Source organism: Coenobita brevimanus, chromosome 116 (genome assembly GCF_032717465.1).
Source record: "Coenobita brevimanus isolate Jiangsu-jjx chromosome 116, ASM3271746v2, whole genome shotgun sequence".
NCBI classification, from domain to species: Eukaryota; Metazoa; Arthropoda; class Malacostraca; order Decapoda; family Coenobitidae; genus Coenobita; species Coenobita brevimanus.
Genome location: NC_137069.1, coordinates 12,572,497 through 12,579,412, shown reverse-complemented (window position 1 = coordinate 12,579,412; position 6,916 = coordinate 12,572,497). Strand labels below are relative to the sequence as shown.

At 37.7% G+C, this 6,916-nt stretch overlaps 1 non-coding gene across 1 annotated transcript; it reads left to right on the top strand.

Annotated features, from left to right (window-relative positions):
- The first annotated feature begins 1,705 nt into the window (after nt 1-1,705).
- LOC145418867 (5S ribosomal RNA) lies at nt 1,706-1,824 on the top strand. The gene has a single exon (XR_013900765.1). It is a non-coding gene; the product is annotated as a 5S ribosomal RNA (ribosomal RNA).
- The last annotated feature ends 5,092 nt before the right edge of the window (nt 1,825-6,916 follow it).

The following is a 6,916-nucleotide window of genomic DNA, read 5'->3' as shown; positions in this document are numbered from 1 at the left end:
TGAGGAATAGAATTTTAGGACATACTATATCATAGTGTAAATCTGTTGTTGCATATTAACACTGAAGGTGAACATAGGCCAAAAAACTGATTCTATTACTAATCTGTTGTTACAGCTGAGCATTCAAGATGGCGAGATGGCAATTTTAAGCCAAGTTAGAGTGAAAGGAGTATGGCAGGGAAAAAGACACTAGGCAGACAACCAAGCTAGCGAAATTACGGTATATGGTGTGGCAGTGACGGCGTTAAATCGATCTATTTTAATATACAAGACACATCAAGACGAGAAAATTTTAGAACCGAATATTCATGGATTTTGGAGTATTGAGACTACGAAAAGAATAAGACAAAAATAACAATAGAAAGTGGTGGTTTTATATCTGACTTATGAAATCAGTTTTTTTTTTTCCATATTAACTTTTCTCAAAATTTTTTTTTTTTTTTTTTTTTTTAAATTTGTATTTTGTTTAAATTTGGGTCTCGCATAAAGAACGCAATTTTTATCTCAGTATCCAGACAGGTTTAGCTATGATAGATTAATGGTGTATGTGTGTTAAAATGGTGCTGGCAGTAGAAATGATAGTGGTTGTCGTGGTAGGGTGCTGGTAGCAGCAGTAGTAGTAGTAGTGGTAGTAGTAATAGCAGTAGTAGTAATCATATAATAGTGTTAGTAGTAATTCAACACCATAAGGGGCCGCAGCCTAAATGGTGTTAGAGACGTCTAGCACCAACTCCTATGCGAGTTATTCTGCCTGTTCTACCTTAGCATTCACTTTATAAGAAATCTATGTCTCTTTAATTATCTCTTAATGTCTCTTAATATAACTTTCATAGATCTTTTATATATCTCTTTAATATCTCTTTAACTTCTTTTTAAATTGACATAGTAACACAGAAGACGATATTCAGGGGCAATGCTTAGAATAAATCGCGATGGAAAGTCTGTTACGTCATCTCTCAAGCCGCTTAGGCCACCCTTACCATTAACCTCTTCACGCCGATGACGCCTTTGCCTATTATATTCTTGCTACCCCCAGACGATGAAATATTACTCAGAAAAACCCTATCTTTCCTGTTAACATCATCTCTTCCTGTTAACATCATTATCATTTCTTCCTATTAACATCACCTCTTCCTATTAACATCATCTCTTCCTATTAACATCATCATCTCTTCCTATTAATATCAACATCTCTTCCTATTAAAATCAACATCATCTCTTCCTGTTAACATCAACATCAGCTCTTCCTATTAACATCATCTTTTCATATTAACATCATCTCTTCCTGTTAACATCATCTCTTTTGTTAACATCATCTTTTCTTATTAATATCACCTCTTCCTTTTAACATCATCTCTTCCTCATATCATCATCTCTCCCTATTAACACTGTCGTTTCCTCTCTCTCTCTCTCTCTCTCACACACACACACACACACACACACACACACACACACACACACACACACACACAGCTTCCTCCTGTGCAGTTAAAATCTGTGGCGTGACTAGCTGAGCATTAACCCACACCCCAGTAATTCTCAGCCTTACCCACCTCATTGCTATTACTACTATTATCTTTGTTTCTACTATTTTTATTATCTTTACTGCTCTTATTTCTGTTACCATTAATTTTACACTATTACTGTAATCACTATTTTTACTACTATCTTTACTACTCATACCTGTTACTACTTTTACTATCTTGCCAACGGCCATACCACGTTGAGTACACCGCTTCCCGTCCGATCAGCGAAGTTAAGCAACGTTGGGTCTGGTTAGTACTTGGATGGGTGACCGCCTGGGAACACCAGATGCTGTTGGCATCCCTACGTGTGAAGTGGGGTTGGTGGAGGGTTAGTGCCCCTCCCTGTAAAACAATTAACTCTAAGCCCTTGGCCACCCCGATTGGGATACATGGCGTCTGGCAATGAATGATGAATGAAAACTACTATTATTACTGCTACTACCATCTTTACTGTTACTACTACTGTTTTGCTACTATCTTTACTATTATTACTATTACTCCGGTACTATTTTTACTATCTTTACTACTATTATTACTATTAGCTCCTCCTATTACCCTCCACTGGATAACTATCAGATTCCTAGTGTCCCCTTCAGATATATTTCCCTCGCCCCAAAGGTCCCCACAAACATTAAAGAATTATTAAGCAGTTTAGTTTAGTAATGTAGCAGGAAGATATTCATTTTAATAGAAGAAATATACTGCATATTCTCTTCAGTCGTTCCCTCCCCCCCAAAAAAAAAGGAGTATATATGTTCATTTCAAAATCTACATACTTTCCTGAAACTTTTACGAATGTACAACCCACCGTGCCCCCCTCCCCCCCCAAAAAAAAAATATTGCTATGACTCCTGTAAAAAAAAAAAAAAAAAAAAAAAAAATCTTGCATCCCTCTCCAAAATAATATCTTGCATCCCCCTCCCCCCCCCCCAAAAAAAAAAGTCTTGCCTACCCCTTGGAGGTTATGCCCCCCAGGCTGAGAATCACTAACCCCTCGGCCACCGCGACGTCTTTCACATCTACTCAGTACCGTCAAGGAATTATTATTATTATTATTATTATTTAGCTGTAGGAGTTATGTATCGCCTTAACTAACATCCCAATCACTGCAAGGGATAATACTGTACTTATGTCCATCATTACCCCTATTAACTGAATTACTTTTTTATTCATTTTTAAAGCCTTCATTAATCCCCATCAATTGAATTATAAAGGATATATACAGTCTTCCTTGATTCCATTATTTGAAATGTGTGGGTTATGTATAGCCTTCAAGACCCCTATTTATTTTGTTAGTTATTCAGTTCTTTATCAACCCCATCTAATTATAGATGTTATTTACAGCCTTGACTAACAGCATCATCTGAACTGTTGAGGTAAAAATAGTCTTAATTAACCCCAGTATAACCTCACCCCCCTACGCTAAATATAAAAATAATGTATCTATAAGGTTGCAAGAATAAAAGAAAAAGGCGTCTTCGAGCTGAAATGGTTACCTCACACCTGGTCTGGCTGTGAGGTTACCTGTGTTGGAACGTAAAATTCATTCCATCAGTACCACGACATATGAATTTCACTCTTGCTCTCACACGATTTTCCTCAGCTTGACCTCTAATGGCCTTGGGTTGATGGGTGAGGTGGTAAGTTAGGAGCAATGTCTTTCATAACTATACCTCTTTCACTTTTACTTGGCCCAGATTTTCGTTGCAGATTTTTATTTTTTCAATGGTAGATGTAAGCAATCATACGGCTCTACATCCCTCCCCATAGCACTTCTTCATGACTAGCATTCTATTTTAGTGCTGGTGTTACGACTCAACATTCAATATAGGGAGTTTGCAAATGTAGACCAAGTTAGGGTAAAAACAGTGTAGGTAATGGCAACCCCTCCCAACATTACTAAAGGTGCCATCCCAAGCTGAATAAAATCGTCTGTTGTCAGCAAGAATTAAGGACGTTGTGGTACTGAAAGGGTAAAGTGGACGGCTTCCCACATGGGGAGTGATGTGCCAAAATGGTGAGGTAGGAAAAAAAAAAAAAAAAAAAAAAGACTGACTCACAAGATGTAGTTTCGAAGCACCCAATTTCTGATGGATTACTGGGCTTGTTTTGAAGTTATGTTGTTTTAACGGCTTACCTGATGCCATCTTGAAGTACACAGATGTTTTGAAGCATTACTGGGTGTGTTGTTTTAAATATATATTGTTTTGATGACTTATCTAATGCAGTTTTGAAGCAAAGTGATGTTTTGAAACAGTACTTGGTGTTTGTTTTAAAGTTACATTGTTTTGAGTGGCTTAACTGATGTAGTTTCGAAGCAAAATGACGTTCTGGAGCATTACAAAGCATTACTGGGTGTGTGGTTTCAAGGTTACATAGTTTTGATGACATACCTAATGCAGTTTTGAAGCATAGTCATCTGAAGCATTACTGGGTAAGTAGTTTTGAAGTTACGGTGTTCTGAAGCATCGTGTCTTGGAGAGTTTTGCAGCATTATGTTGTTGTTCTGATGCTTGGAGTTGATTCAAAGCATGCTGTTTCGAAGCCTTTTGATGATTTGAAGCATTATGTTGATTTGAAGCGCTGTTTTGATCCAAAGTGTTTCAGAGGATGGCACTATTCTGAGTTGTTCCAAGCATACTTGCGTCAGGTGAGCATACCAAAATACTTAGTTCACTGGAATAATCTGCTGAAGAAGTGGTTCAGTTTGCTTGTGTGGAGTATCAGATTTCAAGTAGTCTTTTGTTAATACTTCAATCTTCTATCTATACTTCCTTCTGATTTAACACAGTGCTTCATAAACCATCCTGTAAAGCAGCCTCGAGAGATGAAAAACCACAAAACACTCTTAACAACTGTCGTAAGACATTTTTATGAGATTATTCTTCTTTAAAGACACCAAATGTTAACATTAAGTAATAGGAGTCTCTCTGAATGTGTGGGACATAACTGACACCCTAACTCACCTATTATTATCTCCTTGATCCTAGCTTGCTCCCCTCAGTTTGGCCAAATCTTTAAGGATACTTAGCTAGATACGTGTCCGAATGACAGACAGTGACGGACCTGCGGTCTTGGCTGGGTTGCATGGGTCGAATCCTTAAGTCCTGGTGCTGGCTATATACAGTGCGCTCCCGTCAGCTAGCTTGCTTGAACGAAACTAACTAAAAAATGGCGTATATTCTCCTTCACTGAATTCAGAGATGCCAAATATTATTTAATTACAATTATTTTAACACACTGAATTGCTTCATGAAATTTACAAGGAAGGTCTACCTTAACAAGGTAATCTTAGTTCAAAACTAAAACTAAAACCAAATATTATCTACATTAATATAAGACTTTCATCCGTTTTCAATGTCATCATACCACGCATGCTCAGTCATGTACATGGAATATTCCTATCATTATAGGTATCTATACACGTATTTACATCGTAGTTGTCCAAAAAAGGTTAAATGCAGTAGCATTTAATTTATTAATAATGAAGACTATTAACCAGAAAACTAGGGCAAATTCCTAGATTATTAAACCTCTTTGAATCAGCACTAATACGTTCCCTGGTAAATTCCTCTGCTTTCAACAGGCACAACTATATCGAATGATGTGCGTATGCCGCTACACACAGGATGTCTCCCTCTCGGGGAAATGTTTCCACAGTAGCCATCATTATCGTCATCATCATCATCATCATCATCGTCCTAACCCACTAACGAATGAGAAACGGTCATCATCATCATCGTCGTCGTCATCCTAACCCACTGGTAACTGGGACAATATAAAAGGAAATATCTAACTTACTCTTGTAGCTGTATAAGGACATGAACTTGGGCATATAAGAACCCATTATGGCACTCAGACTCTACAAGCAAAGGACTGACTTACATGATCAGCTCTGAAGTGTGGTGTTGCTTTGAAGTGTGGCGTTGCTTTGAGGTGTGACGTTGTTTTGAAGTGTGGTGTTGCTTTGAAGTGTGACGTTGCTTGGATGTCTGGTGTTTCGGAAAATGATGTTGACTCGAACTATTGTATTTCAAACCACAATATTGTTTTGAAGCTTGTTTCAAAGTGATCTTGTCTTGAAGAATGCTACTTTTTTGAGCAATGGTGCTGAAGTGACTGCATTAATAGTGTTGTCGAAATACTTATCCCTCATCAAAGAGGAACAGTTGTTTGGTTTCCCCTTTGGCACAATATCAAAGTGGTGTTTCAAAGTGGTGTTGTTTTCAAGTAGGGTCCTTTTTTTAAGTATAGTACTAAAGTGACTGTCTGTAGTTAATGGTCTTGTCAAATTAATCAGCTCTCTAAATATCCCACTAAATCAGAATGGTTGTTTAGCTTGACCTTTGACCCAGTGTTCATGCCATCATCAGTGACCACAATTCAACACCTAACTTCAGTACTGATCACCTAAACCATCGTCAAAAGGTGAATACACTCCAGATGTGCCAGATAAAATGATAAAAATACACTCAATACACTCCAAGTCAATCAACCCTACATAATAATTTCTGGAAAGCAGCCCAACCCACAATAATGTTTTTTTTTTTTCTCTCTCTCGATTTTTTTACTAAGACAAATACTTTTCTGTCGACCTTCCGAATATTTTACCGTGTATTCACAAACAGATTTACGATAAATTTCCTGCCATAACTAAGATTCGTTTTACTGGAAAGACAAGGGGAATGAATAACTGAATCTTTACAAGTCCACATCATCCTGCAGTTACAAGTCTTACGTCCCAGTCCATGCGCCTACAACCTGCCACTCAGATTTATTTATTTTTTTGCCTCTCACTCCCAAGCCTTTTTTTTTTTTTTTTTTAACTCTTGCTGCCTCCAGACGATTTTATTCAGCTCTGGAAAAAAGGCCTCTTGTACTGAAGGGGTTTTCTGACTCTAACCCCTGCTGTGAAAAAAAGGGTCTGTCTTAAAGATGAATACAATCGTCTGGAATTGGCAATGGGGAAAAATTCATCCTTCAGTTTTCAATGGAAACTAGAATCCGCCTCTCTCTCTCTCTCTCTCTCTCTCCAGACGGTTTGATTGAGCCAAGGAAGAGATTTTTTGCACTGAAAAAAAAAAAAAAAATTGTGATAGTTACAATATACTGAACTCATTAATTCACCTCAGATTTTTTTTTGTAATTTATTTCACGTGACTAAGTGTTAGAAAAAAGTGTTACGGACCTGTACTCTTTTCCATTGCGCTTCTTCGTGACTAGCAGGATATTTTAGAGGCTAGGACGGTACTAGCTCTCCGCATCCTTTCCACAGCGCTTCTTCGTGACTAGCATCATATTCTAGTGCTAATCTAATCCACAGAAAATGGAAGGACGGCAATTTTTAGCTAAGTTAGATGGGAAAGGAGTATAGAAGAGGAGGGGTTAAG